The sequence below is a fragment of the Lutjanus erythropterus genome, chromosome 1, assembly GCF_056507025.1.
Source record: "Lutjanus erythropterus isolate fLutEry1 chromosome 1, fLutEry1.hap2, whole genome shotgun sequence".
In the NCBI taxonomy this organism is placed as follows: Eukaryota; Metazoa; Chordata; class Actinopteri; order Lutjaniformes; family Lutjanidae; genus Lutjanus; species Lutjanus erythropterus.
In genome coordinates this window covers 46,134,947-46,162,489 of record NC_139317.1, presented here as the reverse complement: position 1 = coordinate 46,162,489, position 27,543 = coordinate 46,134,947, and positions in this window count along the sequence as shown.

The window sequence follows — 27,543 nt, the reverse complement described above, 5'->3', positions numbered from 1 at the left end:
TCTAATCACACAGTTGTAAATATTAAGAAGTTGAGGTTTTAAAGGACCAGTGTGTAGGATTTAGTGGCATCTAGTTGTTAGGTTGTTGACTGCAACCAAGTGAATGCTGCTCGCCTCGCCCTCCCCTTCCAAGTGAGCTGTTTCAAGATGATACGAAATTTTTGGACATTTGACTGCGTCCTGCTGTGTCTAAATTCTCACATCTGTCTTATGATTTGACTACATAGTCTCAGGGCAGCCAGTCTGTAATTAAATCTATCAAGTCTTTACAGTAATGCCATGAAAATCCTGGACAAAAAGCAAATAAGTTACCACCACTGCCACATCTTAAGTAAGAAATTTTAAGTTTTGCAGCTTTAGATTTCAATATGTAATGGTCGTGTCTAAATTTTTAAATGGACCTGCTCTTCAGCCACTCTGTGAATATGTTTTATTACAGAGCAGATCTACAAAAATAGCTTCAAGTGGCAATTGTAAAGTTCCACTCTGTATAACATCTTTTGCTCAGACAGCTTTTTCAATGAAAAGAGCAAAGTCTTGAAACATCCTACCTGATCACTTGAAATCAGGTGCAGACATCACCACTTTTAAAGGGATGACTGAGCTTGAGCAGGCTCGAGTCGAGTGGCTATAAAGTGGTGGGTAAACCATTCATACGTCTCTCTTCCCTGAAATTCTTCAACATAAAAGTCCACTGTTGTTTTGTTATTTGAACACTTTTATTATGAAGCAGCACAAACAGGAAATGCTTTAATGGGTGGGGTAACTTAACACAACTCCAACACAACTGAAAGTGAATATAAAACAGTATAATACTGCAGATACTTGAGAGTTCAAACAGCGACACAAGAGAGAAACTACACTTCAAAGCATAGAGAATCAATTGGAAGTGACAAATACTGAGAGTCAAACATAAAGAGACTTTTAGAAATGTCTCCCTCTCTGTTCTCCTGCACACATGAGCTGAGAATTACAACACTCGTCTGTTCGAGGGGGAGAAATGAGGGTTGTCACAGGTTGGTCGCGGCTGGTGAGATGTGAGGAGGTGGGTCAGCTTTGGCCCCACTCAAGAGCAGATCCATCTTGGGTGAAGCTCGTGTGAGAAAAGTGGTAATGGAAATGCAAATCAGCATGGCATGCTTTGACTTGGCATGGCCAAAAGTGCCAGTGGAAATGCCATAAGCTTCACAATGGGTCTGCCGAAACCCATCCACTATTTATTATATTGTCTACAAACTATGAAAGGGCTGACCAGTCTTCCCATACTGTCTGTGATACACCTGTAACATCACCAGCCTACCAGCTAGCAGCTCAGTCTATCAGTCTGACCCAAAGAGCCACATCTCTTTCAAAATATTGCAATAGTTACATCCATTGTCTCATTTGAATGAAGTTGGAGCTGTGGCTGGCTCATCATCACTTCAGTAACTAATGGAGACGTGTCTGCCCACCGCATGTAACATTTTCCTGCCACTGGCGGTGCTCAGCACTGTAGAGAAAAGATGACTCCCCTGCTCCTCCACTGATCCACAGGTGACGCCACCTTCACGAACGCCGCTGTTGTTATTTGGGGACATGTCATCGCTGGTTGCCATAATAAAGAAGCTCACCTCGGCCTGCACAAATAGAACTGCCTTTAAAAGACTAACACAAACAGGAAACGTCCATTTACATGGCAGCTACCTCCAGCTAATCCATGACTCCTTCCTTTTTTATACTCCATCTGGATATGATTTGGCTGCAGCGGGGGGAGACATGCCGCCCCTACCATGCTGAGCCAAGAAATACTTTTCCTATTCGCTTTACTTCCTTGGGCAAATATTAAAAGCCTTTAAGTTTTGAGGGGGAAAAAAGGAGGGAGAGTGAGCAGAGCAGCGAAGAATGGAGCTAGGAAAGGAGTGTGGAGTTGCTGAAAAGAAGAAAAACCTAGAAAGTGATTTAGAAACCCATCTTTCGCTGTCTTTTACAAATTTAGAATGTCAAGAGGGCCGCTCTGAAAAGATGTTGAACTTTTAACCATTTAACATTCAATTGTTGAAAGCAGTACAAGGCTTTTTGCTGTTAGGAAAGCTGCTTATGTCTGTAAATTCTTTTCTAGGAGAAAGGTGAGAGGAGGAGAGGACAAGAAGGAAAAAATAAGAGAAGAAAAGAGGGGAAAAAGCAGAATTTTTGGAAGGAGAGGAGAGCATCTGGTTGTGATTTGCACGGAGAGGTATCTCCTCTGCTTCTCTCCCACAGTATTGTGCTTCTTTCTGACAGACTGACAGAGCTGCAGGAGGTGAGCACTGCCAGGAAAAATAAAAGTACAGGCAGCGTGTTTGGGAGTGGAGGCTGAGGAGGAGGTGGAGGAGAGGAGAGGAGGTTAGGGTTGGGGGGTGATGGTGGTGGGTTACTGCGAACAAAGGCAGTCAGTCAGGCCAGCTGCAGAGGGCTAGAGTAACATATAGGGCGAACAGGCCTTAAAATAAACACAGGAATCAGAGATGGATGTCTGGCTGGCGTGCACTCTGGGACCTACATCTGGAGGTCTAACTAGTTTCTATCATTAGACATCATTACTGCCGCTCCTCCTGCAGCTCTGCACCCTGAAAGCTCCGCAGTGAGGGACAAACAGCAACATTAAATTGAGTCTCTCTGTGTGTGATGATATTTTGTGCTCATTAGTGACATGTTTTAGCCCTGCTCATTAGCCACAGAGAAGCCCTGGCATTTGGGAGTAAACCGCTTAAGTAAGGCCTGGACCAGTTTCCTACCCAGGCCAATTTGTATCTTGTTTCACCTCATTGCTGTTGCATCCAGATACGAACATTATTCATGTCATCATTAGTGGCAGATAGACTTACCAGAGAGGGCTTGTCCTGTGTTTAATGATGTATAAAGGTGATGCGCAGGTAACTGATGTGTTGTGCTCTCCTGAAGCCATAATTTATGGTTAAAGTTGGCAATCGCTATTGACCCTGACCCGCTATTGATGATGTGTTGGAGGTTTGAGGTTCACCTAAACTCGTCATCTCACTGGCTCACTGCTTCTTCTTCATGCCTCCCTTGTGTAAAATGTAACCTTTTCCCTTCATGGAGGATCTATGCTGCTGATCCTGGGCTTAGTTTAGAAGGTAGTTTTTCTTGAATTTTTTACAGTGTGTACATCCTCAGAAATTACTGACCTCTCAGAATATAACCTTACTGCTACCAGGCTCAGTGGACACTTTACTTGTGCTTCTTAAAGGGATTGTTCACCCAAAAATGAAAATTCAGTCATGCCATTTTAGGGTTGGGTTTATTTTGCTAGTCTGCAAAACACTGCTGGAGTTTCACAGGAAAACAGTGTTGCAGAATCTCCCGAACAATGGAAGTGAATGGTGACCAGTTTTCAAATATAAAAACAACTGGAAAGAAACCATAAAATGCCTCCATACTGCTTGTCTGCCATAATCCAAGTCTCCTAAAGTCCCGACATGCTGTTTGCACACCGTCACACCACACACACCCAGTTCAGACAGTGTGCATGTGCATATGTCTCAAAGCTAAGGATCTACAGTGAAGATTCAGCCCAAAAACATGGTGTAAATAACATTTTTTTTTAGTCAGCTCGGCATGTTGGGGCTTTAGGAGACTTAGATTACACCAGACAAGCAGTATGGAGGCATTTTATGGTTTCTTTCCAGTTGTTCTTTTATGTTTGGAAACTAGTCACCATTCACTTCCATTGTTTAAAATGACAAACCATCCCAACTCACAACCTTATCAACAAACCTTGGGAGGAGTTCATTTCTGTATAAATTAATTTTACTTTTTACTGTCATTTCCATATCAGCTTTTATTAGTTTGATGCATGGTTTAGCATGTAACCTTACCTACCTTACCTTGTAATTTTTAAAAAGTTGGTCCCCAGAAAAAAAGCGAGAAAAGCAAGAAAAAAGAATTAACAGGCTCTTGTTTCTTCCTCTCATGAGTAAAGCAATATACACATTTTTAATGCTTTATAAAAAGATTAACAGCAGATATAAATCTGAAATTAGCTGAATTTCTTTATTTGGTGACCCAAACCCTCTTGTGGGTCCCAACCCAGTCTCCAGGAATGACTGCCCTAAGGTATCAAAAAGGTTGGTTTGGTTATGGGGTCACCTAGTTTTATAGGTTCAAAACTTACAAAATTACATCATGTTAACTTTTTTCATCAATTCAAAATAAACTTGCATTGTCCACTGAAACACTAGGGCTTTTAATTTGAAAAGAATACAAAAAATATTGAGCTTGTATAAACGCATAATGTGGCAAGATCTCGTAAAGCAACAATAAATGTGTGTTCTGAGTTTGTCACACCACAGGAACTTCTGTTATTAACCAACTACACAAATTTGAATGATTAAAAGAAATCGCTAGGTCTCAAAATCATGAAAAAGTTTTCTCTGCTCTGAAACACTGGGGGTGTGTCCACTTCGCTGTCTCAGTGTCAAACACCACTACAACTTGAAAACCACCTGAAACATGGACGCTCCATCTAGCACACTGGACATGTCCAGACATGTTTGAGCCACCAGAGCCAGAGGACAGTGACAGGATACTTTAGTTTTTTTTTCTTCTGTGTCAGGTTGGAACTGAAGTGAGCTGAAGTGAAGTGCTGGGCTGATTCGGACCGAGCCATGTTTCAGGACCACCTAAAAAGTCCTGAACACAGAAATTGATGACTACCGTTTACCGGTCTCCACAACTAATTCCAAAATTTAGTACTACACAGTTCTCAGTGTTTTCACATGTTTTCAGCAACTTTTTCCTAACAAGTATAATGTGGTTGAAGAACACAAACCAAAACAGGGCAAACGGGAGTGAATAAAACCAAGGCTTCATGTCTAGGCTGAGTATTTTGTTGAGTATGCTGTTTTATGTTCCAAAATGCAAATGTTACTTTTTGTCGTGTTAGTGTTTGCACCATGTTCACTTCAGAACATGGTGGTTTATGTTGGTAATTATCATTTTTTGTGATGGTTTATAGTTTTATCCGTGCGTGAGGCAGCTGTTACGTTTGTTGACCTCAGCTGTATTTTGCTATTATGGTTTAAAGATCTTGTTTCCTGTTGAATATTATTAATGGGTTGATGTAGCTGACAGCTGCTTTATGTGTTTCATTGCGTGCTGCTTGTTACTATTTCAGGAAATATGGCGTGCATTGTACTCAGCCAATTGGTGACTCAATAAAAACAGGTCTGCGACCCATTTTGAGTCCCGACCTTAAGTCTGGGAAATGCTGATGCTGATCGAAAGTTCATCAAGTTCTCTGAGTTCACTAAATTCACTAGGTTTGTTCAGGAGTTTGGCAGTAGCAGACTATACAGGGAGCAGTAAGACCAAACACACAATTACTGACTTATAAATAAGGGTCTTCTGCTCAATTTAATTTCTTACATACAGCTCTTCTGTAGACACATTTTTCTTTTCCTTTGAAAACCATAATTACACTAGACTCAAATCAAAAGAACAACAACAAAAAAAGATTTGATATCTTGATATAAGAAAAGTGCATAACTTATCTTTTAACAGCCACTCTACGGCCACTCTGGCAGCTTTCTCTCTGCCAATACTGCCAGCTCCACTGCACTATTGGAAATCTTAGTTAAGTTTCTCATTTCATTTTTCTCATGTCTAATAGACCTTTTGTCACAAACCTGTCTGAATTATATGTTCTTCAGCAGCCTAGGAAGTGCCTCAGCTTTCTTGTGAGGCCTTAGTCTAAGTTTAATATCTTGCTATAGAAAGTGACACACATTGTTTAAATCTAAGTCAACAGCCATGCTAGCAGCTTACTGAGGCTGAACTCAGGCACAATTAGGACAATGGAACTAATTATTAAGATCAGCATGCTAATGTCCTAACAGGTGCTACTTAACCAGTCTGATCTTCAATCTACAAGATAACACAATGTAACACTTTCAAATTGCTTGCAGGTTTTGTGTGGAGGTGAGATCCTTCCCATGATCATGTCTGCATTGGAACCCTAGATTTGCAAAATTCTCACAAGATTTTTACACATTTTTCCATGTTTATAATGTGACAATGCTGTAGTTAAGATCTGCTTAGGTTTAGGGACAAAAAACACAAGTGATCACTCTCGCAAGATCTTTTGCAGTTTTGTGGTTCACATCCAGATATGATCACTTTTAGGCCTGGGCGATATGGCTGAAAAACTTATCGCAATAGAAAAGTTTCATGTTGGTGGATACTGATAGTTATTGATCATGTAGGTTGTGACTTAGGACATGTTTTATACTCCAAGGGATGGAAGTGGCTGAGGTGATGAAATGAGTAAATATCACAATATTTTTGATATTACCTTGATATTGCAACAACATTGCAGGGATGACTATTGGTGCTTTCATGAAGTATTTACACAGTGAGATGTTTTGATAAATAATCATCAGTAATATGGATATAATGACTAAGTGGGCAGCAGCAGCAGCAACAACATCACTTTACTGTAATGCTGCCTTTAAAACCAGGAAAAGAAAACACCTGTGCCGTATCATGATATAATGTTATCCAGCATTTATCACAATATTTAGTCTCATATCACAATATGATATAATATTTACATATTGCCCAGCCCAAATCCCTTCCCAATACCCAACTTCTGTAGACAACAGATCCACAGTCAGGTGACATTCATGATAATGGTAAGGAAAATAAACATGTGCTTAACATTATGAAACGCTTGCAGTTTGGTTAGGTTTAGGCAATAAAACTACATGGTTAGGTTAGGAAGAGATTATGGTTTGGGCTCAAATAAATACATTATGTTACATAAGTCACATGTAACATTATTTAACTTAAAACTTTAGATAAGGTTGACATTTTGTGTCATTGGTTTGTCCCAGTCATCCACACCACCCCCTCCATACATAGATTTTTTCACTGCCAATACTTTTTCACGTGACAATGGAAAGGATTGCGTATCACTTGTACACAGTGGACTACATGCATTTGACTCTTCACTAAGCAGTGGTGTGGAGTGGTGTGCATTGGGCTTCATGAAGAGCAATACTCTGTGTCTCATGAGTCTGGACAGTGGCGTCTTTTTTGTTGTCTTTCAAAAATGTGTATCTGCTTAATGTAAGCTGCGAATGTTAGCATGTCAGAATTGAAATGGGCCAACGATGATGACGAGGATCTCTGGCTTGCTGTCCTGGGTCTTAGCCATGTTAGTTCAGCTCTTATCCGGCCTGTCTTCCTGAGCGCAGTGCAGCTGGTCTACCTGGGTGACTGTCTCATGGTGTGCTGTATTAATCTAGGCCCTGCGCTTCCTTTTCCCACATTAATAAGCATATTTCTGTCATCTATCATAAACTTCTACATGTCATATTTCAACATCAAACAATGTCTGTTAAGATCAAAGCTAGCTTTAGCCTCAGTCTTTCAGTACTAACATTATATCATGAATGCAGCTGTTAAGTACCTTTACCTATTTTAATACACTAACTTTTTGTAGATGGAAAAAAAAGATTAGAAAGTCAGCTGGAGATGGACTTCCTGACTTAATCAAGGACTTCAAGCATTAGCATTATCTCACATTAGCCAGCCACTGTCATGTTGTGGATTTTGTTTAGATATTTCCTGTTTTATTTTGGTAGTTTCTGGTCCTCCCTCATGTGTTTTGGTTTTACTTCCTGTCTTGTCCTCTTTTGTTGTTGGTTCATTCTGTTACAGTTCAACTAGGTGGAGGACCCAAATGCAGACGACACAAGATGGAATGGAGCAGTTCAAAAGATATTTAATAAACAAAGAGAACAACAAAAGCTTACATGAATGGTGCAGGGGAATCCAAAATCCAGGCAGGGAGAAAAAAACAAAAAACCCATACACAGGAGAACCAAAAAACACGAGGAAACACTAACAAGCACTGAGACAAGACGAGAGAATGAACCAACAACAAAAGAGGACAAGACACAGGATTAAATACAATAGGGAGGGGAGGCTAACAAGGCACAGGTGAGGGCAGTCAAAGACAGTTGAAAATAATTGGTGATCAAAAAGAGCGGGAAAACAGACAAAGACAGGAAGTAAAACCAAAACACATGAGGGAGGACCAGAAACTACCAAAACAAAACAGGAAATAACCAAACAAAATCCAAAACCATGACAGCCACACCAGAAATCTGCCGGTGAGAGACAAAATTCACAATCACTACTTAGAAATGAGAATCTGCTTTTGTGTCCTACTCCGTGGAATCAAAGAACTTGTGTTTCAACAATTACTCATCATTTTGATGTTAAAGCTTCCAGCAGTATCACTGTAACCAGCGTATGTGCAAATGGAAAGTTTGACAGGTGTAGGAACAGTAACTAAGGAAGGCGGGGCTTAGCAATCAATTTCAAAGTCTAAAATTGTGCTATGTGTGTACAGATCGAAGAGAATGAACAAAAATTTTGAACTATTCAAAACCCCAGCAGGTATGTTGTGATAATCTTCTGTTACAGGAGCCTCATGTTTGTTCCACGTGTAGAACATTCTATGATAATTTCACTCATAGCAGGAAAAGTGAAAGGCACAGCCACTGTACGTTAACACTGAGTTGCAGACATGTAGAGCGTGATGTCCCCCACACGGACACCATCCTCCCTCTATCCTTCCCCTCATTTGTCTCACCACCCAGCCATTTAATGGTGGAAGGATGTGTTTAGCCTCGCAGGCACACAGATTAGTTTTTCTTCTACCTCATGTTATCTTTTTTATGGCAACAGTGTAATAAAGGAAATGGGCTTTCTGTCCTGCTGACATGCACAGTGGCTTCCAGAATTTACAGCTTACAATACTAAGGACATATTTTGACTGCTGGGAAAGTGGAAGACTCGCTGCTTGAGCCCGGAGCTCTTCTGTTCGAGCTGACATATTTCTAACTATCAGGATCCAGCCGGATAAAAACTTGACTTAATATAAAAAAAAAAGTTCCTCCTGCCTTTCAGGACATTCACTTACCTCATATTCATAGTTCATTTGGGACTAAATGTAGCCTGCATCATACAAACCTGTAGTGATTTAAACGAACATTTAAACATCTGCATACATGTTAGCTTGCACACATAGCACCAGACATTTTATAGCATCTGACAGCTGCATGCTTGTCGATTAAGGAAAGACGTTCAGGATTTTAGAGTCTAAAAGCCCATCAAACATACAGGAAACAGCGGTGGAAAGTCCTCCTGAGGGCTCACAGAGAGAGAGAGAGAGAGAGAGAGAGAGAGAGAGAGGGGCCTTGTTTTTTTAAATGTAGCAGAGACTTCGATCGTAATAGTGGATTTATCCTGTTAGCTCTGTGTGGGCAATTCAAAGCTGAGCTGCGGCATAAAAAGAACAAAAAGATGGCTCCCATATGTTAATCTGCCTTGAGCCGGTTTGTTGGGTAAATATGAATAATGTAAACAGGGGGGAGAGCTGTGTTTGAAGCTCAAGTGATTTATTGTCCTTTATAATTACGCCAAAAGTGTAAAGATGCTAAATAAAAAAGTGGATGTTATTTAGCAGAGAGCATGGATAAATATACCTCTGAATATTAATGCAGAAAGAGGCGTTAAAGGAAAAGACACAAGCTTACTGATGAACAAAAATATATATGAGCTCCCATCACATTGTGGCTGTCAACTTAAAGGTCCAGTGTGTGAGATTTAGGTGGGTTCTGTTGACAGAATATGGCAGAAATTGAACTTAATATTCCTACGTATGTTTTCAATAGTGTATAATCATATGAAAATAAGAATCACTGTTTTTTGTTTTTTCTTTACCTCAGAGGCGTTCTTCATGGAGTCTGCCATGTTGCACCACCATGTTTCTACAGTAGCCCAGAATGGACAAACCAAACACTGGCTCTAGATAAGGCGTTTCACATTTTTAATGAGTTTCACAGCCACCATGAGATCTTCCCCACCCTATTCATCCAATACTGGAAGGGGGAGGCAAGGGGTATTCAGCTGGTTACAATCCACAACCTCATCAGGGTTGCCAGGTCTGTGGTTGTCCTGCAGAATTGGGGCTACTTTTGAAGTGTAGCCACAGCTAAAATTTTTGTCTGTGGGTTTGGCAGACCCATTTTATATTCAAATTGCATGAAAAATATCTATGAATAAAGATTCATATTTTGAATGAAATGATAAACTCAAACCCTATCAAACTGACTCCAGGCCAGATCAGCACATACACACATGCACACACAAAGTATTTACTGTAAGCATGTGATTAAAATACAGTGAAGCAACATAGGGTGTCTGAGTCATAATAAGATATTGCATTAACTACAGTCAATGCATATGAGGTAAACACAGTACATTAATGCTGTCCAGGCAGGCAGGGTGGACGAGAAGAGAAACTGACAAGACAAAGCAACAGGGTAGTTTGTGTTCACAGTGATAATTACATCAGGCTGTTTAGGACCTAGGTGAAAGAACTCTTTTGGGAAATTTGCTTTTAATGCTGGTTCACTTAACATTTATGGTGTTATTTTATAGATCTAATGAAACATTTTGAAATGATAGCAATGCTGATGGACAAACAGTGTATCTGGTTTTGTATGGCTATATTTTGAGTTGTGGTATCGGGCTGGTTTTTGTGCTGCTTTTATTCACTGTTGGGCTGATCTGAGTGGCTGTTTGGCTGGTTTTGTCACACAGACCTGGCAAGCCTGAACTTCATTGCTAGATGCCACTAAATCCTACACACTGGTCCTCAGAAGGAATTATTATAGAATTTTTCACTCTGGGCCCCATTCCACTTCCTTCAACAGTAGAAGTTATGGAACTGTGACATGTATAGTGGGTTAAGCAGCCCAAGATAAGTTTTCCAAATAATTTAAGATCAGATAAGACAGAACTTTATTAAATTACAAAGGACATTCTTGTGCCACATTGCTCCAAATATGACATTATACAACAGTTTATTCCAACCAACCGCTACTAATCTTTTGTTGAGATAATTTACTCTTTTTCTTTAAATAAACTTGAATCTTTGAGTTTTTGAACCACCCCCCCCCAAAATTGTGTTTAAACAATTCAAGTGATTCAAGTTAATGTGAAAGATGGTTCAAGATTTTTTAATTAAAACCATTTAAATTTCAGGCATCAAAATAGTGGCAAATCAGGTCCACAGCTCATTGTGACCAGATTTTGTAATACAACTACAAAAACTCAAAGATTCAAGTTTATCTAAAGAGGACTAGTAAATTATGTCAACTAAAGATCATCGGCAAAACTTTTTAAAGTTTATTTCAAAACATACTTTGCCTTGAAATCATGAGTTGTCTCAGCTGCTTTTTTTTTTTTACAGTGTAAAATTATTCTTACCTGTAAAAATCTGTCGCCTATGTACCAAATTTAAAAAAAAAGTTTAAATATTTTGTCAGCTAAAATATGCATCATAGCCTATGTCCATGGCTCGGTGCTTTTTCCTCTAATTCTTGATGGTGGCTCATCTTCTTGAGTCTCCAGAAGCTAACCATGGATCCAGAAAAACAGTCCTCAGAGAATGCGGCTGCAGACAGATTTTCTTTTTCCATTTTATTGGCCAAAAATGGCTCTTTTGATTGTAAAGGTTGCAGACCCCTGTAATAACCGTTAGCCTGCATTAACGTTACAATGAGATAAAGACCATAGAGACAAGAGGAGTCAGGAGATGTCTTGTACAAGATTTAGGGCTTTATACTGCAGGATCGCTGTCACACAAGTTTTTGAAGCTTGCAAGCTTTTGATCTGTAAATCAGGGGAAAAACCCACACTAATGTGCATATGTGTTACCATTGTTACAAACTGATTTGCATAAATATATACATGGCTTGTGCAGATCAATCAATGAACAGATTCATCATCAGCAGATGGCAGATCACAATATGAAAGCCTTGCAAGTTGGTCATTTGCTTTATAGTTTTTCTTGCCCTTGTATTGTTGCTGGAATTGTGGCCATTTTCCCAGATTTCAGCAACGAATGTGGTAAGTAGAATCTTACTAATATCAAGAGGAATGATGGCCAACGCTACGAAAATAACATCCAAGACATTTCTGTCTTCTGGGTGTATACAGTCTTCAGCCGTGACAAGATTTTGGCACCATCAGTTCTCCTGTCAGATGTAGTGAAACATTTGTTGAGCACAAAATATTCAATTGACGATTTCATGTGGTGTTTTTTTGGCGGTTATAATACATTTGAACTGCTCTGCTCTGCAGGTACACAGACTTGACGTGGAGCTGATGACAGTAATTACAGTCAGAGCCTTCTGTGGAAAGCGTTTGTGTGCCACTATGCATAAGCAGCCCATTCTGTTGGCTTTGTGACCATGTAATGTACGTGTGTAAGACTGTATTTTCTGTGTTTTGGATCCACTTTGTTGTGAAGCCCTGGCAGCCAGACAGAGAAGGAGAAACTACAGCCACCTTGGGACAGAAAGAAAGGGAAAATTAGGTGTGTGTGTCTGTATTTATAAGAGTCTGTGTGCCCTACTTTATGTGTGACCCACAATGAATATGTGTGCATGTGTATGGCTTTTGAATCCTGGCAAGTGAAGTCAAGCAAAAGCTTTCCAGCGCATAAGCTGGCAAGGGAAAAATAAATCAAGAGACTACAGACCATAAATGAAGCTTTGCATTATTCCAGGCAGAACATATGAGTCATGCACGCCACCACATAGCTGATGGTCAGCTGACGGGAACAAAAGACCAATCAGGTTCTCCATTTCCAGCAGGGTGGTCCATTTAAGCTGTCAGCTTCTCATCCGTCCCTGTGGTTTTTACCTGCCATATGTGGCTGCTGGCTGCTTCTGCTGCTCGCTGTCTGTTATCACTTAAGAGTTCTGGTAAGGATCAGGATTGTTCCTAATAAATATACTGTATACTGAATGTATAAGCCCTCAGTTTTTTAAAAACATTTTTTTAAAATTACAAATCAAAATGTATTAAAAAAAAAAACCCCAAACATTCAGTTCATATTCTGCACTTGCTTTGTATTTGTGTGTTAGCATAGCAGCTAGCTAACAGTAGATCCTAAAGACCCAAGAAACCAAAGCAGGTTGTAGGGCTTTTAGTTAGGATCTTTTCTATTGTGTAAAACTGAAAAAATGGAAAGATAAAATATGATGTTACGAATTGACCCTATACATATACGTGAATAAACAATGCAAATTTAGCATATAGCTATCACCTAAGACAAAGCTAAGGTGCCTTTGCTGGATTGATTAGCGTCTATGCTAATTTTAATATTCATGTTAATGGATAATTGCTACCAGCAATTAGCTTCTACAACATACATATTAACTAAGAATATTCCAGAATGGAAAACACAAAATGAATATATCAAAGTAGACATTTAGATGCTACATACAGAAATATTGTACTACAAAAGGGACTAACTATGGCAAGAGAGGAGGGTTAAATATAAGAACAAGTGCAGTAAAATTTTTTGCACCACTAGGTGTCTCTTTCACAGCACAAAAAAAAAAAAAAAAAAAAAAATGGGAAAAATGAGGGAACAGAGGAAAAGTTTCAGTTATCTTGTTTATTAGCTTTGTAGTTTTTATTACTGACCAGCAGACAAGAAGTGCAAGAATAATAATGTGTGATGGTTGGTCAAAATTATTTGTTCAGAAAAAATAACAAAAAATTCCATTTAGCTGAGCATGAAGAGGAACATCATTGTCAACCATTGCAACTAGCAAACTAACATCTCTTTTACTCAGCTAGTTATGTCGAAACTCAGAGCTAAGAAAGACACAACAACATGTACAACTTGGACCCATGTTTGTGTAGTGATTGGCTAATTACATGCTAGGGAACCCTGATTGGCTGTTTGATTAATATTGGGTTAAAAATGTATGTGGTCTGTGTTCACGATTTTTTAGGCAGACCTGAAACATGGTTTAGTGACATGCTGGAGCCATGGTCTCCCAACACTATAACAGCCCCACAAACTGACACACGAACGACACCACCTCTCCCTCCCCTCACCCTCCCTAATAGTCAGTTACAAACGTACCTTCAGTGACTCTCTCAGTACAAATCAGTCCAGCAGTTCACTTCAGCTCACTTCAGTTCCAACAACCCAACACTGAAGAAAAACAATCATCCTGTCACCGTCCTCTGGCTCAAATATGTCAAATAAAGTTGCCAGATGGAACGTCCACGTTTCAGGTTGTTTTCAGGTCATAGTGGTGTTTGACACTGATACAGTGGAGCAGACAGCCTCCAGTGTTTCAGAGCAGAGAAAACTGATATCTTTTTCGTGATTTTGTGACCTAATGTGATATACTTTGTGATTTTTAATCATTCAGATTTGTCTGGGTGGTTAATAACATGTTTCTGTGGTGTGACAAATTCAGAACACACATTTATTGTTGCTTTTGCCTGACCTTTGAGTTATAGCCTGCATTTAGTTCTCTTTAGTCCTTTGAGGGATGAATAAACTGTATTTGAGAATCAACCTGTGTCTCCTCACACCCATCAACTCAGTCCGTTGCAGTCACCCCCACTGTCAAAGCTTCACCACATTTGAAGTATCAGCTTTATTGATGTGTTCCCACATTTCATCTTTCATAATGCTCAGCTCTTCACCTCTGGCTACCTTCACCACCATGATAGACCTGAAGAGATACAACCAAGGACTCCTTAATCACCCACCTGCTGCCTCCAAACCAGCATCAAGATTCCATGCAGCCTCTAGCCCTGTTCAAGGCTTTTTGCTTGTAAAAGTGAAACATACAGTTTGGAAACACTCCCAATAAAGCATCAATCTCTCTCTGTGACTTATCACAGTTAGTTTTTGAGTATGACATCATTCTTGGCATTACTCATGATTGCCCCCTGAGGCCGGAGGGCAGAAAACACCCACATAGTGCATAATGGATGGTGAGAAGCACAGCTTTTAAGGCTGAAAGAGTGAAGTCACTGAAGCCAAATTAGTTTCTTTTGAAAGATGCATTATAGCCACTGGTCCTTTGTCCTATTGTCCTATGGAGAAAGTCTTATTGTCCTATTTTCAGATTGCAGCCACAAGTGGCCTGGATCAGACTTTTTTTTAAAGCTCATATCAGATCTGTTTTTTTAACAGCTGGAACAGCAGAAAACAGCTGGACTCTGACCTTTTCAAATCTGATCTGGGCCACTTTCACACGTGGTCCTAAATCAGATATTGATCAGAATTGTTGCAATATGATACAAAAGATTTCATGCAACCTTTAAGTCACTCCCTTGTCTGAGTGTTTCTTGTGGAGAGCCGTTGACAGATGTAGTTTCAAGTAGCTCTTCAAGTCCTGAAATTTTTGATAAATTCTTTTTCTGGCTCTGACTCTGCATCTACACACACACCTCTGTGCAAAAGTAGCTGCCATTGCTCCACAAAAAAACATGAATTAAAAATGTCTCTCTCTTTCTCTTCATCCGTGTTCACAAATTTGCTGGTTTCAACTGCACATCAACTTATAAATGAAACCGTAAGCACTGACTTTAGTTGGCCCCCATGTTTACTTCCACGGGACAGTATTGTTCTTTATTTATTTTATTCAGTTTGTTAGTTATTAAAATAGAGACTGTGCATTTTAATGAACATTTACATGTAAATATGAAGATTATAGCCAGAGGCTAATTTCCATCAGTAGTTCCTTGGAAGGTTGATGTTACATAACAAACTTCACAAATTTGAATTGTACATAAACTTCACAACAACAGGAGATAAGTAAAACAAGAACTAGAAAATTAGTAATAACAAAAACTGTACTGTAATAGACAAACACATGAACAACAGCACAATTAGTGGTAGTGAAATGTTGTGCAAGACAAACCAGGAGAAAAGAGACTGTTAGAGTTAAAATGCTTAGAGAGCTCAATGTTAAAGTGACAGGTGCTAAAGTGTTAGTGTTACTGCACATTGTTTACTGTAAAGTGCTGGTGAATATCGCACATTGCCCTATTGCACAAGGTTTGCACACACAAGTGTGTTTATCTACACACTAAAGCACAAGATTTGCATACATAAATGTATTTATATGTGCCATGTTTCTGCAGTCACCCAGAACTGACAAACCAAAAACTGGCTCTAGATAATGACCTTGCACATTTTTTGTGAGGTTTGCTGCCACTATAGGTTCTCATACACCCCTGGAAGGGGGGGGGGGGGGGGGGGGGGGCAAGGCATATTCAGCTGATTGCAATCTACAGCCTCACTAATGCATAAACTAATACTAATACAAATGCACAAGCACTGTATTAAGCTGATAATACTTATATGCAGGGTGGTATCAGTACTTTGGGTGGGAGGCGGGGCCCTTGCTTACCTCACGGGGCCCTACGCAACTTAGGTGTATAGGGCCGACCGGCTCTGGTTGTATCACAATGTGTGCAATGTACCCAGATGGAGAATAAAATGGAAATATGCTGATTAATGTTCAGCTCTGCAGCACCTAACCATGAGGAATTGTCCTCCAAGCTTTGACAGTGTGTGACTGCAGAGATTTCTTTCTTTCTTTCTTTCTTTCTTTCTTTCTTTCTTTCTTTCTTTCTTTCTTTCTTTCAGTGTTTGACTTTGTGTTCTGCAGCAGACGTTGTGTCATTATTTGTCCGGCTCTAAAGACACCACAGTAGATATTGTATAGACTTTAAAAGCAAGTGTCAGCCCAACATAACTTTTATCATTGTGTCATTATGATGAACATAGAAAAAGGACAAGACCTACAAAAGAAAAAAAAATCTAAAAAGAAAAAAATGATGCCACTAAATCCTCCACACTGACCCTAAAAAGGACTTAGAAGTATTTTTCAACCTAAAATAAATATGATCAATCATCTGATCACATTTGTTACTTTTCTCGAAGCTGTATCTAGCTCATAGCTTTTACACCAAACCCGCAAACCTCTGCCCACACAGTCACACACACACAGACAGGTTACCCACAAGGCCACCTTCCTTAAAAGGGCGGTACCACATGTACAGTTTTGGTGCAGTAAGGCTGCGGGTATTCAGGTCTGTTACTTAAAAGTGTGCAGTAAATTACCCAAAAGTATTTATTCCAACCCCACTTTAAAAATATCCACTACCCCACTACAAGTAAAATCTCTTCATTTCAAACAATACTGAGGCTAAAGTATTATATAAGCACATTTGGATAAGCGCATGTTTTTGTGTGTTGTTTTCCTTTGGCATTATTGAGGGAGGTGTCCACCGTAGTGGGTAATTGACTGACTAGTTGTTCCAGAAAGGGAAAAGGAAGTGGTTATGCATGTTGATTTGTTACATTATACACCAGTTCGTCTGCATCTGGAGGAAAGGGATGCAGGTCTTGTTAACATACAGAGAATTAGCTAACATGAAGACAAGTACAGAGAGCCAGCAGGTTAGCCACTCTGTTTTTGTTGTTTTTATGGGGGACACCTCAACCTCATTTTAGCTGTCAATATAACAGGGGAATAAATCTGGGCTCAGCTGAGCTAGCAAACACACATCAACCCCTCACGGTTCTTCTTCCATCTGCCTAGCTACCCTGCAATGCTTCAGTATTATAGCAAAATGTACTTTAAGTTTGAAAAATAAAAGTACTGATTGTGCAGTAAAATAGTCCCTGTCATTGTTTTACCATTATATCTGGTGTTTTTAGATAAATATTACTGCTGTGTTAATGTGTATGCTGGATTTTACTGCTGTAGATGTTTAAAGTTGTATAGCCATATAACAGCAAACACGATTTTAACATTACAATTAGGCAAAAAAACACAAATTTCATTGGGGACACACTCAGTTTCTCTGGGACCTTCTCACATGACGTCCTGTGGGTCCCTGGGAGACACTGCATTGAAAACCTATCAACATCACTGGAGGAGTGCTCTCTTGACCAGGCCATAGGGGAGATGCTATGTGTATTGTAGGGCTGCACGATGTGGTAAAAAAAAAAAAAGTCATATTGCGAAATTGCAATACGATTAGTGGAGACGATCAGTTTTGCATTACAATTTTCATGTTCACTGCAAAAACACTATTAAAATCATGATGATGTGATATTTATCGAGGTCTGAACCAAACAAACATGTTTTCTTTTATCTGAAGAACAAGATTTTTTGGCCAGGTCATGTCTGCAGCTCTACAGTACCTCATTATAATGCTGTATTCTCACACATTTTTCCTTTTTCAAAAAAATTAAGATTTGGTTCTGCCATTTGGATACTGCTCTTGGCCAAATTACGTTTTTATTGCACTGTGCATCTGAAGCATTTTAAAGGGTTGCAGAGTCTCAGAATCATGCAGTGTTGTGTTTGGTGTGTGCAGAAACTCTTTCAGGGTCAACATGTATGAGTGCGTGGACATGCACAGTCAGTTCCAGGCAGAGCGGCGTCTCTGCAGCAGCTGGAGCTCTGTCAGGTAGACTCCATCTGAGACTACACGGATCACAGACAGGAAGGTCATTTATCACAGCCCTGCGGCTCAGCTGAGCCATTAATCACATGCATATTATTCTAATCTGTTTGAAGACACAAGAGCTTGATTTCATCTCCTTTATTAATCCTCCAAGAAGGAGGAGTCCTCTTTCCTCCCTGTGGCTGGTTCAGGGTCAGTGGAGGACACCTCTGCAGGTAGAGACTACACCGAGAACAACACAGTGCTGTAAAGTTGGGGATTTGCCAGCCTCATTAACCACCAGACAGGACTGCAGCTCATGTAGAGGCATCAATACAACTATCTGTCACAGACTACACATCCACTGGGACTCGTCCTCAGGCTGCTTTTGGTTTCAGTGAAAAGCAAGAGACAAGCAATAACACCTGGGCATTCACTACACAGAGCCCTGATCATTGACTCATTGCAGCAATATCAAGTCTCCAAATTGTATTTTGATTCAAATGAATCTAAGAAGTTGCCAGAGCAGTAAAATAATCCCACCTGTTCCAACTTCTTCAGTGTGTTGTTCTCTTGATACGTGTGGAGAGGCCTGCCAAAACATTTAATTAAAAATCCTGAAATTAGGAGACCACAGAGCAGTTGTAAGCACAGACCTGGCTTTAATTTCACCCGCAGCTTATCACACAGGCAGCGCAAGACATTATATCAGCCTTTGGTTTAGATGAAAGCAATAGTTATAGTTACCCCCACAACAATAGACTTGTCTTTCAGTGAGCAGTAATAGAAGACAGCAACTTTTTTCACATTTTTTGTGAGTTTTTTTGGTTCTCCTATGCTTGGAAGGGGAGGGTGAGGCAAATTGCTCACCACTAGATGCCACTTAAACATTAAAGCTACAAGGAGTTTTTAACTGGTTATGAATAGGGTTGGGTATCAAATTCGGTACTTTTAAGAGTACTACCTGAATTACATTGGTACTAACGAGTATCAGTTCATGTTAAACCATTTGGTGCCAAGCAATCGTGTGTTTCCTCTGCAACACGGACAACAGTGATGATTGACTGACAGGCTGCAGGTTGGAGCAACAGATTTCAGATGGGAGAGGGAGGGATTTTATTTTGTGCAGTGTGTCAAATGCTCTAAATCAGACCAGGACAAAATGTGGCCCGGGGGCTGGATGCAGCCCTCTGAAAGGTTTCATGTGGCCCGCGACGCCATCATGGAAATAACCAAAATTAAAAATCTGGCAAAGCCGTTCAAAAGCTTTTGACTAACGATTAAACTGTTAACAGACCTTTGTTTTGAAAGGGGTCAGTACTGTGTTCATTAGCAATGGTAATGAACTGCATCTGTATTCTCTCAGTGTTGTACATCTATGTTGTTTATCTTCTTCTTCTTCTTCTTTTTCTTCTTCTTCTTCTACTTTTGCTGCTACTATGCAACATGCATGGTACACTCTAAAACATCAAGTTTTGGACAAAAAATCTGTAATTTTTATCTGTTGATATGTTTTCTTTTGTAATATGTATAAATTTAACCAAAATACCAAACTGCTCTGATGTTTTCCAAGTTCTAATTTCACTTTAGGTGTACAGAGTAGATTATTTTTTCATAATACCATGACGGCAGATGAACCATATAGTTTTCTGTTGTGCCTTTACTTGTAAAAAGAGTTTTGAGAGCTGAGCAAGTTTGCTAAATGTGATTTTTCTTTGTCATGGCACTTGCCATTTTATCTTCTGGTGATTTACATGTTTGATCCAGCCTTTTTTTTCCCTCATGTTCGGCATGTTGTTGTGAAGATAAAATTAACAAGCAAACATTTTGCTCATTTGGACCCTAACCAGGTGTGTACATTTCCATGTTCAGAAAATATATTATTCATTTAATTTTTTGGCTTTTGTTGCAGCCTTTAAAATATTTTTTTTTAATTGATGAAAAACCCACATCAGAATATTGTAAGTCAGTGTATTATTGCCAGAATACTTGAACGGCATGTAATAGAGACACAAAGTAATAACATTTGTTATCCATTTTTATTGTATTTTATTTTATTGTACATGTTTTGGGTTAGTTTCAAGTTTATGGTGAGTTTGCACTGAACTCGACTGGAGAGAGGTGTGTTGTTATGAAGGTAAAATTAATAAGAATAACATTTTGCTCTCTTTGGACCAGGAATAAACCTGAGTTTAATCAGATGTGCCAGCATCCAGCATCTGATTGTGCTTCTTACTGTTTTTAACAGTCCTATCCTGGCTTTCCTCCACCGGCTCCCTGCGTGTTTTAGAATTGATTTTAAGATTTCACTGATTACTTTTACAGCCCAGCTGGGTCTGGCCCCAAGTTACATAGTTGAAATGTTGCCCCCTTATGAGCCAGTGTACAGCCTTGGATCCTCAGGGGTGGGACCCTTCTGGCTGTTCCAAACTCGAGGCTTAAATCTGAAGGTGACCACTCTTTCTCCATCAGGGCCCTCGACTTTAGCCCGACCTGCCTGAGGAGATCAGGCTTCAGAATCTTTTAATCATTTCTTAAAACCCATTTTATAGACTTGCTTTTATGTGTATATTTTAATCTTTATTTGCACTTACATATATTGACATTATGTGATATTGTCTTATTTCTTTCCTTTTGTTTATTTATACTGATCAGCATCATGTAATGTTGTCTCTGCATTCTCCTCACTCTATTTTCATTTACTCTTCTTGTCATGTTTTTCTTGTTTTCCTGTTCTTATCTCTTTTACTGTTTTGTCTTATATGCACCATGTTTTAGTGTCTTTTGCTTGTGTCTTTGTTTTACTCCAATTTGATCTATGGTGAGGACAGACAGCATTTTTGCTCCAAGTATTTAATTTTCTCTTGTTTACAAAATCCCCAAAGTGACAGTGAACTGGCTTTGCTCCGAAAACAGGCGTGGTCTGTTAACATCTGTGCTCAGTACCACATTAAGACCAAATTTCTAAAAAAAAGTACCAAAAACTTGCTGAGCTGGGCACTAAAGTACCAAACAAGTAAAGCCCGTTTCAAGGTCAGGAAATACCAAACTGTCAGAGAGTTCTACTTGTTGTTGTGCCATGAAAATAGAACCCAGAAATGACCACCTCATTACCAACTAATATTCTCTACTTTGTCTCTGAGCTACTTGGCTCTCCTCGCTAGCAGTTCCTGATTCTTAGCTCAAGTCTAGACCCCTCCACCTCCCGCACAAGTCCAGTGTTTATGTTCCAGAGTGAGGCTGGATGGGAAGTCAGATTGGGTTCTCCCTTCAAAGTTAAAGACAGGACGCTGTTCCTGATGATTTGCCAACATGCTGGTGTCCAGCCCATGTTGATGTTTGCATGTGTGAGTGTGAGCACCCGTGTTTTAATTTGCTGTGTCAGGACTAAAGGATGCCGGGTACAAAGGCTGGTTTGTGTTACTGTGGATGGTGTGGGGTGACACATACTTCCATAAGGCTGGCCTGAGGCAGACTGGCCTGATGAATAGTCCATTCTGTTGCCAACATGTAGTCTGAGTCTAAGGCCTGAACCTGCAGCAGTTTTCACCACTGTGAGGCAGAAAGAATCCACAACAAACTAACAGAAACTGCACCGATGAAGTGATGACTTTGTTAAATTGTGATGGCAAATGAGCCTCTCATCTCTTTACAGGAACATTGTCATCCCATTGGAGTCGTGTTTGTGTCCAATTGATGAATGTCCGTCTCAGGCACGCCTGATGGAACAGATACGCTCCTATTTTAATCAATACAGCAGTCTAACTAACAGGACATGCTGTACTCATTATATGCTAGTAAATGTGACTCGCAGCATATTTTTACACTTAAGTTTATTTTCAGTTTTACATGCTGAACCTCATCAGAGGAGGCAAAAGTGCAAACATTCTGTACTCAAGTAGAAGTACATATACATGGATAAAAAAAACTGTAAAAGTACTGATTCAACTTATTTACTCAGGTACAAGTGAAGAAGTATAGGCTCTGTGTAAGTGTTAAAAGTGTAAAAGTAAAAAGTCGTCCACTAAAGGACAGTCCTACCTGCTGTTTCTGTGCAGAGCTAACTCAACCTCACCTTTTCTCCACAATGGAGTCTTCTTCTCTGTCTGTCTTCTCTTTTACGTTGCTTTTACTTTGTCTTCTTACATCTTTTTTCCCTTGTTACACCTTTTTCATCATGTTACATCTTTCTCATCTTGTTGTGTCTTTTATGCTATTTTCCTCTTGTTACATCCTTTGTGTTATTTTTGTCTTGTTACATTTTTTTACATAATTTTCATCTTGTTACATCCTTTATATTATTTTTGTCTTGTTACATCTTCTACATCTTTTTTGTCTTATTACAATTTTTGCATCCTGTTACATCCTGTTTTACGTGGTTTTATCTTGTGACGTCTTTTTCCTGTTATATCTTTTTCACCTTGTTACATCTTTTACGTTCTTTTCCTCTTGTTACATCTTTTGTATTATCAATTTTTTCCTTGTTACATCTTTTACATAATTTTTGTTGTTCCATCTTTTTCCTCTTGTTACGTATTTTTCATCTTGTTACATCTTTTACATCTTGTTACAGCCTTTACATTATATTTTCCTGGTACATCTTTTACATCATTTTTGTCTTGTTACGTTTTTTTTTTTGGTACGTCTTTGTCTTCTTGTTATGTATTTTTCATCTTGTTATGCCTTTCTCATTTTGTTACATCTTTTTCCTCTTGTTACACCTTTCTCCATCTGGTTACACCTTTTATATTATTCTCTATTATTATGTTACATTCTTTACATTATTTTTGTCTTGTTGCATTTCCTACATTGTTTTTGTCTTCGTTTTTTTTATCTTATTACTTGAAGTGGTACACACAGTATTTTTCAGACTTAATAAATTGTGCTCATTTGTAACTGTTTTCTTACTGGTAGACTAGTTGACTAGTACTCGATATGGATGAGAGGTGGGTACAGCAGCCAAGTTAAACTCATGATATAGTTTGAATTTCTTTGTGTCAGTGGTGTTGGGGGGTTGCTCTCCAGAATACAAACATTATGTCCAGCTGTTACTACAGTTAAGCTGCGGCTGCATGCTTTTACATACTATTAGTTTTTATGTATGTAAACACCTGATCAGAGACAGTGTTGGCATCAGGTACATGTAATTGCCTTATTGTATCACCACATCTTTCACATCCCTTAGAGCTCTGAAACAGTTAATTAGCCATTGTTATGTATGAATGGTGCCTTGCTTCTGTTCTTCAGTATGGTGCTAGATGGTGATGTCACTGTGAGTTTACCACTACAAGCAACTGGGTCACTGTAAACAGAGTCATTTGAAAATATGATTAATGCAGAGTTCTTTTATTTTTGGTGTATTATTTCATTCATCAAGTACAGTTGATTTAAGGTCAATTCACCAAATTGTTAAGCTGTACTTTCAAATGAATTAATTGAAACAGTTTGCTTTCAAAAGTTTGACTTTGAGTTGAAAGAGTAGCTCAACTGTATAATCGCCCATTTCCCATTAATGAAATGTCAATAACTTTTGAATAATGAAATGCTCTTAGATGAGGGACTTTGTGCTGCCTGCTGTTCATCCAGTCAAAGTGACAGAGACAGAATGTCTGTGATGCTGATGTTTAATCAATGCTGAGTAATTAAGACATCCAGCTGTTATTGTGGCTTTACATCTTTAACAGGCTTCTAGTTTCCAATTAAGCTAATTCATGTCAGCTCCAACAAACACGCGGCTGGCAAACACAGCAGACGGTTGAGGCTAGCAGGATATCCACCCTATCAGCACTATACTGGAACATTTCTGTTCAAAATCCAACACTTTAATTGGAGGCTGCTTTGAGTCTTGTCCTGTTATTTTGTACCTCTTAATGAAAGTCTGTGTCACTTTCACTTTCCCTCCATGACATCAGCCGCCACCCAAAATGATTTACTTATTTTGTTGGTGTTGCTGTTTATCACAAACAATACTGCATAAGAAGCACAGGAAACGTGAACAAGCCAACGCTGACTGGTTGATTCCACTGGGCACGTCTGCGCCAGGGTTTAAATCTGTCCTCCACACATCTGCTGCTGCCTCCACCAGCAGCATTTCAGAAGTGGACTATTTTGTGTTTACTTGCTCAGATTTTGACTTGGTCCTCTTTCCTTGCTCTTTGTGCTTCTATCATGAATGAGTACACTATGTAGTTAAATAGTTTAGTTTTTAGTTAGTCTTTGCGAGTCTGCACAGGGTCTTTTATTTTGAAAATTGACCAGATTCCCTCCGTTTTTCCTGTATCTGACTTCCTGCCCGCTTGCTCTGCTCTCAGCATATTGATGCGCTCTGGGACGCTCCATGCACTGCTGGTGGAATCAAAGCAATGTTTAGAATTGCTGTGATCAGCTCCAGCTGCTGTGGTGCAGCTGAAATGCGAAGCTGTGTGTGGTGGAAATTAGCCATGACAAGTAGTCAAGTAACACTGTTGGTGTAACGGCTAAATTCCAACAGGCGCGGCTGCGTCATGTTACAGCTACGCCACATCAGCCGGATCTGATCGCAGCCATTCTACACAACGCTTGTGATTCCACCAGCAGTGTCTTGGCGCATCCCAGAAGTGGCTCTCCACTCCGCTTCGAGTTCGGTTTTTGATGGATGCCGCATCAATTAGCACAGAGCAGATCAAACAGGGAGGAAGTCAGACTCACGATCATAAAGACAGACAGAAAAGAAATTATTTAATCATGTAGCCTGCTGGTAGAAGCACAAAGAACAAGGAAAGGGAGACCTAATCAACAAAATCTGAGCAAGTAAACACAATCAGGCGAGCAAAATGCTCCACTGCTGAATCGCTTCTGAAACACTGCTGGTGGGGCTTGCAGCCGTGTGGAGGATGGATCAGAACTGTGTGTTGTGTTTGGTGGAATCAGCCAGTTAGATGGTCCTAAAACTCAGTCCGAGCTGTCTTTAGCCAATCTTTTTCATGTTTTGATGTTCTGATGAAATCAAACATGTTTAATATTATTGTAATACAAATAATTAAGTTCAGTGCAGGCAGAATGTGTTTGACAGGAGCATTTCCTTCAGCATGTAAATATCTATCTAATCTAAGGTGTTCCTGTCATACAAAAAAATTACATCTCTAAAAGAATAAGAAAATGTGGAAATAATTAGTTTGACGTGGTACATATTTAAATACTTAGTTTGAGCTTGTAAGAATGTAACTGATTTTCATTGATTAATCTGATCTTCTCCCTCCCTTTGGAGATGTTTCTTCAAGCATAGAATGTCCCTGCAGTGAGTTTGTGATTATCTGCCTAAAGATTTCTGTCTGTTTTTCATATGGCTGCTGATCTCATACTGGAACCAACATAACTAAGGTTTCTTTCTTTTTAAAACATTTGACAAAGAGCAACATGAAAATGCAAAAATCAGAACAGACAGAAATTATAAATCAGTCCATAATGCAAAAATCTAAATTCAGTGTTCTGATGGATTTCTTGTTGGAATATATGATCAAATTAATGTATTCCATATATCATTATAAAAGATGGTTTGTGATTTGAAAACTTACATTTACGGTTATGGGATTCTGCCATTAATACATTGAAACTGATGATATAGCATTGATTTGTTTTAGAGGAAATAAAAGAGTGGAGACACGACCAAAATAATAGTTAAACTCTTGTAAATAGTGACCCTGCAAGATCCCCAGTCTTTGCAAAGTCTGTGACTTCTGACTAATTGTCTATTGCCATGACATTTATGTTATGTTATTGTTATTTGGTGATAAATATAGCAGCTCGCCGTCACCCAGAAAACAATCGTAAAGGTCACATGGGTCAAACACTTTGTGTCGTCATTTGTACAAGCACTTTACACACCTATTCGTACAATGATGGCATGCAAGGATCTGACAGTCTGCGTGGTGGATGATGCTGTGTGCACTGATGCCGTGTTGAGCCTCAACACTTCCTTTTCCACAGCCTACAAGTGTATTTCTGTCATAGGTGCTATGTCTTTCAGCAATGAAGTTGAAGTTTGAAGGAGCTACTGGCCACATCTACATGCACCACTGTTGCCATGGCAACATAACTAATAAATAACTAATGTACATGATCCAAATTATGATCTTCTCCTAAAACTAACCAAGTAGTTTTGGAGCCTAAATCTGACAAAACGGTGACACAATGTTCACCAGATGACAACAACAACAACAACAAACATATTGGTCTCCATAGAAGAGAACTAATGCACTCAGTAGATATAAAGGACTCATTCTAAGGTAACAAAAATACAGTTATGCTTATTTTAAGGTGATTATATATTAATAAAAACATGCATATCTATGTTACATTTCTCTCTATTCTGCCAATAGATGCATGTAAATCTGGCACTGGTCCTTTAAAACGACCACACTGTGCTGCTCTTGCAGCTCACCACACGACTTCTGGCTTCTGTCTGTCAGTGTGGTGACATTTAACTCACAATGGACTCAGGCTTGTTGAATGTCGTGTTTGTTAAAGGTGAAAAACAGACATATTAAACCTGTATTTATTAAAAACAATGTTAGGCCACTTGAGTGCAACAAGCTGTAAAAAAAAATCCTTGACATATATCAGCTTGTAAAGCAGAGACAGAGACTGTCTGGATGTGCAAACAGCTGCACATCCAGCAGGCACAGGGTGAAGTTAAAGGTTCCTTCATTTAGAGTTTTATTGAGTAAATCTGATGAATATAAAGTCTACAATTCACTCTGCTGTGGGACTGAACAAAATCAAGGAGATGTGAAAAAACCAAGACAAATGAGCTGAAAGATGCTGGAATGCTTCGTAAAGATGAGAACTATTGAGTTGAATGATAATGTGCTGCATCTTTTTTGTCTTGTTACATCTTTTAAGTTGTGTTTGTCTTGCTACATCTTTTAAAATGTTTGTTTTGTTATGTCTTTTACACCTTTTTTCATCTTGTGATATCTATCATCTTGTAATGTCTTTTACATTATTTTCATCTTGCTGCATCTTTAACATGTTTTTTGTCTCCTTACCTCTTTTTCCTCTTGTTTCCTCTGTGTAATCAGTGACAAAGTAAAAGAGAAAAATGGCAGCATATTAAAAAGTCAGTAGTACAGCTTTAAACAACTCATATTACATTTTTTTAAAAGAATTTTAAGAATTTACTTTATCTATTTAGATAAATGGAACCACACTATATTGTGCAAG